Source organism: Pseudophryne corroboree, chromosome 9, assembly GCF_028390025.1.
Source record: "Pseudophryne corroboree isolate aPseCor3 chromosome 9, aPseCor3.hap2, whole genome shotgun sequence".
Lineage (NCBI taxonomy): Eukaryota > Metazoa > Chordata > Amphibia > Anura > Myobatrachidae > Pseudophryne > Pseudophryne corroboree.
The window spans coordinates 25,459,622-25,472,019 of record NC_086452.1 but is presented as its reverse complement, the minus strand read 5'-3'; positions in this window follow the sequence as shown (position 1 = coordinate 25,472,019).

Here is a 12,398-nt window from a genome sequence, read left to right as displayed (position 1 = left end):
TTAGCTTAGTCACACAGCTACCTCATTGCGCCTCTTTTTTTCTTTGCATCATGTGCTGTTTGGGGACAATTTTTTTAATCTGCCATCCTGTCTGACACTGCAGTGCCACTCCTAGATGGGCCAGGTGTTTGTGTCGGCCACTTGGGTCGCTTAGCTTAGTCACACAGCGACCTCATTGCGCCTCTTTTTTTCTTTGCATCATGTGCTGTTTGGGGACTATTTTTTTGAAGGGCCATCCTGCGTGACACTGCAGTGCCACTCCTAGATGGGCCAGGTGTTTGTGTTGGCCACTTGGGTCGCTTAGCGTAGTCACACAGCTACCTCATTGCGCCTCTTTTTTTCTTTGCATCATGTGCTGTTTGGGGACAATTTTTTTGAAGTGCCATCCTGCCTGACACTGCAGTGCCACTCCTAGATGGGTCAGGTGTTTGTGTCGGCCACTTGTGTCGCTTAGCTTAGCCATCCAGCGACCTCTGTGCAAATTTTAGGACTAAAAATAATATTGTGAGGTGTGAGGTGTTCAGAATAGACTGGAAATGAGTGTAAATTATGGTTATTGAGGTTAATAATACTATGGGATCAAAATGACCCCCAAATTCTATGATTTAAGCTGTTTTTGAGGTGAGGTTTTGCCAAAACGCGTCCGAATCCAAAACACGGGCGCGGAACCGAATCCAAAACCAAAACACAAAACCCGAAAAATTTCCGGTGCACACCACTAGTATGCAGTCCAAAGTGTCGCACCCCCAACCCCCATATTCACATTATACCAGTTTTTATGGTGAAATAGTAAAAAAAAGCACTTGATAGTAACTACTGACAATTCTGTAAAATAAGAAAATAAATGAATGATGGGCGGGCAGGGGCCTTTAATAATTTATTTTGTTATTTTACGCTGCAAAAATGTGGGCTGATATTTTCACACTTTCGTAAATGGTGCTGCGCCGCAGGGTTGCACATATTTTGTTTCTCATGAAAACTGAACATATCAGTTTGTAAGTTGGACCATCCAGAATTCCATATTTTCTCATAAAAATCCCCACTAGGGGGGTGATTCCAAGTTGATCGCAGCATGAATTTTTTTAGCAGTTGGGCAAAACCATGGGCACTGCAGGGGGGGGGCAGATGTAACATGTGCAGAGAGAGTTAGGTTTGGGTGTGGTGAGTTCAATCTGCAATCTAAATTGCAGTGTAAAATTAAAGCAGCCAGTATTTACCCTGCACAGAAACAAAATAATCCACCCAAATCTAACTCTCTCTGCACATGTTACATCTGCCCCACCTGCACTGCACATGGTTTTGCCCAACTGCTACAAAATTTCCTGCTGTGATCAACTTGGAATTACCCCCAAGGATCTGTCGATGTACCTCTTATTGTTTCGTTAAATCCACTGGCTAAGTTATAGAAACATATATTTTTATTCAATTCATGAGTCTACAGTATATTGTCTAGTAAAGTACACTGTACAATACAAGGGGTGCCCTAAAATCAGTAAAGTAATAAGAGATCATTTTCACTGAGTAGCAGTACCAACACTAAAATATACTTTATACTGTATCCACTAGTACAAATGATGATGTGTAAAGGGTCTCATTGTTTGGAGCAGGATTACACTTTTTAAAATGTTATAAGGGCAAGAAAAATAATTAGATTAAGATCGAGGTTACTGTAGCATAAGTTTAACTTTTCTTATTTGACTTCTCATTGTTGTTTCAACAAAAGTTTGCTCATCTTCTTAGGATAACGTGGAGTTGAGATACACAGTCAAGTCACATTATTATGACCACCAGCTAATAGCTAGAGTAACCGCCGTGTGCAGTACGAACAGCAGCTAGACGGGCTGAACTGTCGTTATAGACACACATCTGGTAGCCGCCAACTTTGACGGTTCACAAACTGCGCTGTGTCAGAAATACTGCCACCCTTGGACCGAGAGCCAATAATCATCCCTTTTTGCAACTCGGATAAATCGCCCCTTTTACCCAACGAGTGATATGTGTGCAGACGGCCTATCACACACCTTATACACCCACCAAGCCAGCGCACGACACGTGACGTACTTCATTGGCTACGCGCTGCCGACGTCACATGTAGGAGGTGGTCATAATAATGTGACTCGACCGGGTAGATGTTTGTTTAAACTCTGTGTAAGTTCCATTACTTTATAGTCTAAAGGCTACTGCGCGTGTTTTCTTTCATCTTTGCTGCAACGCGTTTCTCCACTGGTAGACAGAGGAGACATAAGGTGGGATATCGATGAACTAGTGAACACTAGATGCCTATAAAAATAAAAACTGTGCCCTTTTAAACCACGTCTATCAATTCTACGTTTTGCAAAGTGAACAAAGCACTTCTTTCCTCAAAAGGACCATCCATTAACGCAGACCTATTGAAGGGGACAGCCAAACAAACACTTTGAAACTTTTTTATTCTTTTTGTACATTTTCAGCAAAAACATCTCAGATTGTGATCAGGCCCTGAAGCAACAGTATATATCTGTGTACAGCGGTTTAGTGATTGTGTGAGTCAACAATTTAGTGCTGCGGCTGATTTCAGTAAGCAAGGATGCAATGAGTGAGATTAGATTAATTAAACAGATAAATCCTCAGCCTGGATAAAATAAAGTATTGAACACTCTGAGTGTCATTAAATTGAAAGTATAAATGGCCACCAGATGTTTTAATGCCAAAGACACTCTAATGTAATTGGCAGATTTAGCGCTTTGGAATGTTATTAATGAAGAGGCCACACTTAATGTGAAGTCATTTAAAGCCACTTACGTACCGTTTCTAGGAGGATTTATTGTTGGCACATGTCATTTAAACCACCAGGCCATATTTAGTTATTAATAAAATGTAAATACAATGTGCCAGTAGAAGGAAAACTATGCACTGTATTGATTTTTTGGGGGACAAAAAAAAGTAAGAATTGATGTCACACAGAGGAGGCACACCTTGAATTGGGGCCCTGGGACAAATGTTGGGGCCCATTCCTGATAATAATGGCTCAGTGACTTCACATCATGCTGTCAGGTACAGTATACAAAATTCACTTCATAAGCCCGTAAATACCAAGTTGTTTTTTGTTCTATTTTGTAACCTCAACATCTTGCTCCCAGTGACTGGTTAGGGTGCACTCACAGTGAAGTCACTGGTTCCTAGTGACTGGATAGGGTGCACTCTCAGTGATGTCACTGGTTCCTAGTGACTGGTTAGGGTGCACTCTCCGTAAAGTCATTGGTTCCTAGTGACTGGTTAGGGTGCACTAACAGTGAAGTCACTGGTTTCTAGTGACTGGATAGGGTGCACTCTCAGTGATGTCACTGGTTCCTAGTGACTGGATAGGGTGCACTCTCAGTGATGTCACTGGTTCTTAGTGACTGGATAGGGTGCACTCTCAGTGATGTCACTGGTTCTTAGTGACTGGATAGGGTGCACTCTCAGTGATGTCACTGGTTCTTAGTGACTGGATAGGGTGCACTCTCAGTGATGTCACTGGTTCCTACTAGTGACTGGATAGGGTGCACTCTCAGTGATGTCACTGGTTCCTAGTGACTGGATAGGGTGCACTCTCAGTTATGTCACTGGTTCCTAGTGACTGGATAGGGTGCACTCTCAGTGATGTCATTGGCTCCTAGTGACTGGATAGGGTGCACTCTCAGTGATGTCATTGGCTCCTAGTGACTGGATAGGGTGCACTCTCTGTAAAGTCATTGGTTCCTAGTGACTGGTTAGGCTTCACTTGCAGTGATGTCACTGGATCCCACTGACTGGATAGGCTGCACTCTCAGTGATGTCACTGGTTCCTAGTGAATGGATAGGCTGTACTCTAAGTGATGTCACTAGTTCCTAGGGAATGAATAGGCTACATTCTCAGTGATGTCACTGGCTGCTAGTGACTGTATAGGCTGTACTTTCAGTGATGTCACTGGTTCATAGTGAATGGATAAGCAGCACTCTCAGTGATGTCACTGGTACCTAGAAACTGGATAGGCTGCACTCTCAGTGATGTCACTGGCTGCCAGTGACTGAATAGGCTGCACTTCCAGTGATGTCACTGGATCTTAGTGAATGAATAAGCAGCACTCTCAGTGATGTCACTGGTTCCTAGAGACTGGATAGGCTGCACTCTCAGTGATGTCACTGGCTGCTAGTGAATGGATAAGAAGCACTCTCAGTGATATCACTGGTTCCTAGTGACTGGATAGGCTGCACTCTAAGTGATGTCACTGGATCCTAGTGAATGAATTAGCAGCACTCTCAGTAATGTCACTGGCTCCTAGTGAATGGATAGTCTGCACTCTCAGTGATGTCATTGGCTCCTAGTGAATGCATAGGCTGCACTCTCGGTGATGTCACTGGTTCCTATTATATGGATAAGCTGCACTCTCAGTAATATCACTGGCTCCTAGTGACTGGATAGGCTGCACTCTAAGTGATGTCACTGTTTACTAGTGCATGTATAGGCTGCACTTTAAGTGATGTCACTGGATCCTAGTGAATTAATAAGCAACACTCTCAGTGATGTCACTGGTTCCTAGTGACTAGATAGGCTGCATTCTTAGTGATGTCGCTGTTTCCTAGTGAATGTATAGGCTGCACTCTAAGTGATGTCACTTTACCAGTGAATGTATAGGCTGCGCTTTCAGTGATGTCACTGGTTCCTAGTAAACGGATAGACTGCACTCTAAGTGATTTCACTGGTTCCTAGGGACTGGATAGCCTGCATTCCCAGTGATGTCACTGGCTGCTGGTGACTGGATAGGCTGTGCTCTCAGTGATGTCACTTGTTCCTAGTGACTGTATAGGCTGTACTTTCAGTGATGTCACTGGTTCATAGTGAATGGATAAGCAGCACTCTCAGTGATGTCACTGGTTCCTAGAAACTGGGTAGGCTGCACTCTCAGTGATGTCACTGGCTGCCAGTGACTGAATAGACTGCACTTTCAGTGATGTCACTGGATCTTAGTGAATGAATAAGCAGCACTCTCAGTGATGTCACTGGTTCCTAGAGACTGGATAGGCTGCACTCTCAGTGATGTCACTGGCTGCTAGTGAATGTATAAGAACTAGCACTCTCAGTGATGTCACTGGTTCCTAGAGACAGGATAGGCTGCATTCTCAGTGATGTCACTGGCTGCTAGTGACTGAATAGGCTGCACTTTCAGTGATGTCACTGGCTGCTAGTGACTGAATAGGCCTCACTTTCAGTGATGTCACTGGATCCTAGTAAATGAATAAGCAGCACTCTCAGTGATGTCACTGGTTCCTAGAGACTGGATAGGCTGCATTCTCAGTGATGTCACTAGCTGCTAGTGAATAGATAAGCAACACTCTCAGTGATGTCACTGGTTCCTAGACACTGGATAGGCAGCATTCTCAGTGATGTCACTGGCTGCTAGTGACTGAATAGGCTGCACTTTCAGTGATGTCACTGGCTGCTAGTGAATGGATAAGCAGTACTCTCAGTGATGTCACTGGTTCCTAGAGACTGGATAGGCTGCATTTCCACTTCCAGTGATGTCACAGGCTGCTAGTGTATTGATAGGCTGCGATCTCTTGAACATTAGTTCAGGGTAAGGGATAACACAATGGATCAACATCTAGCTTGCCTTCGGGCAACTGGGATAAAGTCACGTCACTGGAGGGGAGATGTATCAAACCTTCGAGACAGTCATGTCACTGGTTCCTGGAGACTGGATAGGCTGCACTCCCAGTGATGTCACAGGCTGCTAGTGTATTGATAGGCTGTGATCTCTTGAACATTAGTTCAGGGTAAGGGATAACACAATGGACCAACATCTAGCTTGCCTTCGGGCAACTGGGATAAAATAATGTCACTGGAGGGGAGATGTATCAAACCTTCGAGATAAAGTGCACAAGTTGAGCGTAGTAATCAATAAGAATCTAACTGTCATCGATCCATAACAGAATATGAAATGACAGTAAGAAGATGATTGGTCGCCGTGGGCAATTTCTCCACTTTAATTCTCTTGAAGGCTGGATACATTCCCTCCTGATCTTCACAAAAACATGTCTTACGGTTCTGACTGGCTTCCGACTGTTTTGCACATTACTAATATCAGAATGCTTTGTAACATTATTATTTGTACAGTACAAACGAGATTGTCCATAATAACTAATGAAACAATTAGCACAATGACTTATTGCAGAACAGAACACATTGAATTAAAATGTAATCTTTCATTAACTGCAAATGGCAACATGTTATGGAATATAATTGGGGCTCTGTGCTGAGAGACTCAGAGAAATGTGACCTGAACTGTAGGTCGCAGAAGAGTTTTGCAGCATTATTACAGCTTAAAAGTTCTGTTTTTCAAACACTTATTAAAAATAATAAACTTCGAAAGTCCTTATAGTATCTCATTAATTGTGCAATTTTACAAACATGGGAGGTCATTCCGAGTTGTTCGCTCGCAAGGCGATTTTAGCAGTATTGCACACGCTAAGCCGCCGCCTACTGGGAGTGAATCTTAGCTTCTTAAAATTGCGAACGATGTATTCGCAATATTGCGATTACAAACTTCTTAGCAGTTTCAGAGTAGCTTCAGACTTACTCGGCATCTGCGATCAGTTCAGTGCTTGTCGTTCCTGGGTTGACGTCACAAACACTCCCAGCGTTCGCCCAGACACTCCTCCATTTCTCCAGCCACTCCCGCGTTTTTTCCGGAAACGGTAGCGTTTTTTCCCACACGCCCATAAAACGGCCTGTTTCCGCCTAGTAACACCCATTTCCTGTCAATCACATTACGATCGCCGGAGCGAAGAAAAAGCCGTGAGTAAAAATACTATCTTCATTGCAAAATTACTTGGCGCAGTCGCAGTGCGGACATTACGCATGCGTACTAAGCGGAAAATCACTGCCATGCGATGAAATTTACCGAGCGAACGACTCGGAATGAGGGCCATGGTTATTAAGTTCATGTTTCGTGTTGTCTTGTTGGTGATGCTTAAGAGGGAGCCAGTAGAATGCATACAGTGTATTATTATTATTACAATTTATTTATACGACGCCAGAAGTCTTTCGCAGCGCCATACATATGGCAGACATTGGAACAATACAGTGTACACAGAACTTAACATTACAGTAGCTAAAAAACTAAAACAGAGGACAGGTAGCAATTAGCAGGACAATTCTCAGTACACACTACAGCCGAGATTTAAGGAAGAAGAGGAGTAATCGGCGTACTACTAGGCGCAGCAGCCGTTGGAAGAGATAGACAGTAACGAGTGAGAGCAGATGTGGGTATAGGGGGTCATTCCGAGTTGACTGCTAGCTGCCGTTGTTCGCTGCGTAGCGATCAGTGAAAAAAATGGCTAGTCTGCTCATGCGTATGCACCGCAATGCGCACACGAGCGTCGTATGGGTACGAAGTCCTTTGTGGTTTTGCACTGGTTCTAGCGACGATTCCAATCGCACAGCCGATCGCAGGGAGATTGACAGGAAGAGGGCGTTTCTGGGTGTCAACTGACCGTTTTCTGGGAGTGTTTGGAAAAACGCAGGCGCCGCCGGGTGTTTGCTGGGTGGGTATCTGACGTCATTACCGTGTCACTCGTCGCAGCAATCATCGCACAGGATAAGTAACTACAGGGCTGGTTTTGTTCTGCACAACATGTGTTTGCAGGCGCTCTGCTGCACAGGCGTTCGCACTCCTGCAAAGCGAGAATACACTCCCCCGTGGGCGGCGACTATGCATTTCCATGGCTGCTAAAAGTAGCTAGCGAGCGATCAACTCGGAATGAGGGCCATAACCAGTTACTGGGTAGTAGAGACCTGTAACTGAAATGCGAAGTAAGAGTGTTGTGAGAACGGGAGGGAAGAGGGCTTACAATCCAGGGGCAGGGAGGAGACAGACAGGTGACATGAGATGCAAGCAAGCAGAAGGTGACCTGATGGAGGTAAACGAGGCAGAGATGGCCAGGGCATGAGGCAAGGGGTAGGGAGATTGGCTTCAAGACTAGGTTATGCGGAAGGATATGCTTTGATGAACAGGTGGGCTTTCAGTGTCCGTTTGAAGCTTTGCAAGGTTGGGAAAAGTGTAATGGAGTGAGGGAATTTGTTCTACTGAAGGAGGACCAAATGGGAAAAATCTTGGATTTGTGCATGGCATGCAGGTACCAGGGTTAGAGGAGAGGCGATGGTCATTGGCCAACCGTAGGGGGCGGGAGGGAGTATGAAGGTAGAGGAGGTTGGAGATGTAGGGGGCAGTGGAATTAGAGATGGCCTCGTATGTGAGGGTGAGGAGTGTGAAGAGGATTCTGTAGAAGAGCGGCGGAAGAGGAATACTGAGGAAGACTAGTCTAGCTGCGGAGTTGAGAACAGATTGGAGGGGGGAGAGACGGGAGTGTAGGAGGCCAGTGAGGAGAATGTTGCAATAGTCGAGCCGTGAGATGACCAGTGAGTGGATATTACGTTGTATTTAGCCAATCCCCTTTTGACTCCCAGTCAATGTCCAATGTCTACACTTCTGTTACTGTGTATCCAAATCTGTTCACCGAATCTGTACATTCATAATCAGGATGTATGCGCATATGGAAAACATTGCTCCACTGCGTACTACATCGCTGCTGTGTCCCAGTCAGGACCTGAGCGTTCCAATCCTACATATAGAGCAGTGTTTAGGCCGAGTGAATGGAGGTATAAATCACTCACTACAGTCCAGTGAGCTGGACCTACTGTATGATGAAATATCCAATCAGAATAACAATTACACCATATATTCAACAATATATCCACATATGTCAATATATTACCAAGTACACATATTGCAAAGTGGTGATGTTTCACAGTATCACTGAACTAATACAGATTCTCTCTCTCTCTCTCTCTCTCTCTATATATATATATATACAAAAAAGCGGAGGGCGCTGGGACCTTAAATACAATTGTCCACATAAGGGTCCATACAGTCTTTCATTTTGAATTTAGGCCCTCATTCCGAGTTGATCGCTCGCTAGCAGTTTTTAGCAGCCGTGCAAACGCTATGCCGCCTCCCACTGGGAGTGTATTTTAGCTTAGCAGAAGTGCGAACGAAAGGATCGCAGAGCGGCTACAAAATAATTTTGTGCACTGTCAGAGTAGCTCCAGACCTACTCCTAGCTTGCAATCACTTCAGACAATTCAGTTCCTGTTTTGACATCACGAACACGCCCTGCGTTCGGCCAGACACGCCCTGCGTTTCCCCAACCACACCTGCGTTTGTATCTGGCACGCCTGCGTTTTTCCACACACTCCCTGAAAACGGTCAGTTGACACCCAGAAACGCCCTCTTCCTGTCAATCACTCTGCGGCCAGCAGTGCGACTGAAAAGCTTTGCTAGACCTTGTGTGAAATGACATAGGGGGTAATTCCAAGTTGATCGCAGCAGGACATTTTTTAGCAGTTGGGCAAAACCATGTGCACTGCAGTGGAGGCAAATATAACATGTGCATGGAGAGTTAGATTTGGGTGGGTTATTTTGTTTCTGTGCAGGGTAAATACTGTCTGCTTTATTTTTACACTGCAAGTTAGATTGCAGATTGAACACACCACACCCAAATCTATCTCTCTCTGCACATGTTATATCTGCCCCCCCTGCAGTGCACATGGTTTTGCCCAACTGCTAAAAAATTTCCTGCTGCGATCAACTCAGAATTACCCCCATAGTTCGTTGTAATAGTACGACGCATGTGCGCATTGCGGCACATACGCATGCGCAGAAGTGACAGTTTTTTGCCTGATCGCTGCGCTGCGACCGAAATCTGCTAGCGAACAACTCGGAATGACCACCATAGTCTTTCATGTGTATAGAGCAACTCAAACAAGACTTGATTTTAGCCACGGATTGTAATCGTCTTCATTGAAACTTGAACCACCAAGAATGTTCAAAGCTGGTGAATCTTGGCACCTGGAACATAGCCTCTTACCAGAAGAGACACCCCAGACATGGCACCAATAGCCACTTATTAGTAAAATATCTGAAATGTATGTGTAATATTCAGAATAAAAATGTAGAAAACCTTTTCTTACATCATAAAAGTGTTATACAGAGCAAAAGAAAAAACACGAACAGGTGTTATACCCCACCAAACATACTACCAGGTGCAAGCACTACGGTGGGGGTCCCAGTATTAACAAAAGGGTCAACGCCAATACCCTACATGTTTCGTTCTTTAGACGGAAATTATTTAGGGGTAAGATCACAGTTTGAGATAGGTAATATATACCAAACTGTTCACCAGAAGTGTATAAGTCAGCAAAGCAGACTCCTGTCTCTTCAGATGCTGGAGTGTATATATATATATATATATATGGATGTGGTGTAGACCCAATTATGCGCTATATATGAGCTGCAAACCTTATGACGTACTCCCTGTTAGCTAGAGTACAGATAATGGAATACAAGAATACAGAATGTCAAAGGGAGCTGTATAAGTTAATTTTGTGAACTATTCTTCCAGATTATGACCACAGAGTGATAAAATAACAATAGGGTTATTCATATATTGGCCCTCATTCCGAGTTGATCGGTCGCAAGGCGAATTTAGCAGAGTTACACACGCTAAGCCGCCGCCTACTGGGAGTGAATCTTAGCTTCTTAAAATTGCGACCGATGTATTCGCAATATTGCGATTACTAACTACTTAGCAGTTTCAGAGTAGCTTCAGACTTACTCTGCCTGTGCGATCAGTTCAGTGCTTGTCGTTCCTGGTTGACGTCACAAACACACCCAGCGTTCGCCCAGGCACTCCCACCGTTTCTCCAGCCACTCCTGCGTTTTTTCCGGAAACGGTAGCGTTTTCAGCCACACGCCCCTAAAACGCCGTGTTTCCGCCCAGTAACACCCATTTCCTGTCAATCACATTACAATCGCCGAAGCGAAGAAAAAGCCGTGAGTAAAAATACTTTCTTCATAGTAAAGTTACTTGGCGCAGTCGCAGTGCGAACTTTGCGCATGCGTACTAAGCGGATTTTCACTGCGATGCGATGAAAAAGAACGAGCGAACAACTCGGAATGAGGGCCATTGTCTATGTACATTAAAATTTGGTGAACATAGATTATCACATAAAAATCAAATAGTGTACATATTTAAAATACAAGTTCCAATTTTATGAAAATAGCGCTGGAAGAACCATTGTAAATACGCTTTATTTAGCGCACTTGGGAAATCGTTTTTATCTTGTGTGTTATTGTTACGTTGTGCTGCTCTTAGTTTGGCGCAAGATAAAGATACTAAAGTGTTTATATATTATATATATATATATATATATATATATATAGAATGTCAAAGGGAGCTGTATAAGTTAATTTACAGTTTGTGAAGATACTCCCTCTCGAGCTCGCACCTTGCAAAAGGTGAGGGAGTATCTAAAGTTAATACAAACGTACTGGTTGTATTTTCTTGACATTATTTTAGACATATTTTTTGTGAACATTACATGATGAACTATAAGTTAAATTCCATTTGTTCAAATGTATGCTATTAAATATATTTTTTACTAATTGGCCTTGGGCTTTTTGTTTGGGTGACTATTTGGTGAGGGATGTCTGTTACAGGTCCCCAGATACAAACATTCTCTAGTTTACAATCCATACCTATCAAAATAACGCTGGAAGAACCATTGTAAATACACTTTATTTAGCGCACTTGGGAAATTGTTTGTATCATACATACATATATATATATATATATATACACACACACACACTGTATTACTGTATATATTATATACACGGTCAAGTCACATTATTATGACCACCTCCGACTTTTGATATTGGCAGCGTGTAGCCCATGACGTGCATCACGTGTTGTGCGCTGGCGTGGTGGGTATATAAGGTGTGCGATAGGCCATCTGCACACATCACTCGTTGCTGTCATGGGTAAAAGGGCCCATCTATCTGAGTTGCAAAAAGGGATGATTATCAGCTTTCAGTCCAAGGATGGCGGTATTTCTGACACAGCGCAGTATGTGACCTGTTCGCGTGCTGCTGCGGTGACGGTGTATCGTGACAGGACAAATGGCACCACTGCGAATAACTGACATGGAAATTGCGTAGCACCACGTACCATTGATGTCAGAGGTGATCATCGACTACGAAGATGCATGAGGGACGGTGGAGCAGCTCGCCATCAATATGAACCTGGGGGCCAGGGCTGCTATCAGAAATTGTGGGGCCAGGGACTGGCAAAATAGACCTGGCCCCTCCCCCTGAAATAATGAACATTCTGCGGCACCCCTCCACCCCTATATGATGACATACATTGTGATGTTACATATAGCTTTAGTATTGCGGACCTACAGGAACAGTTCACAGAGAGCTGATGCGCAGATAAGGCGTGTTTTCAGAAGTCCTCCCTGCGCATCAGCCTACTGTTGTTTTATAGCCTGGTGCAGC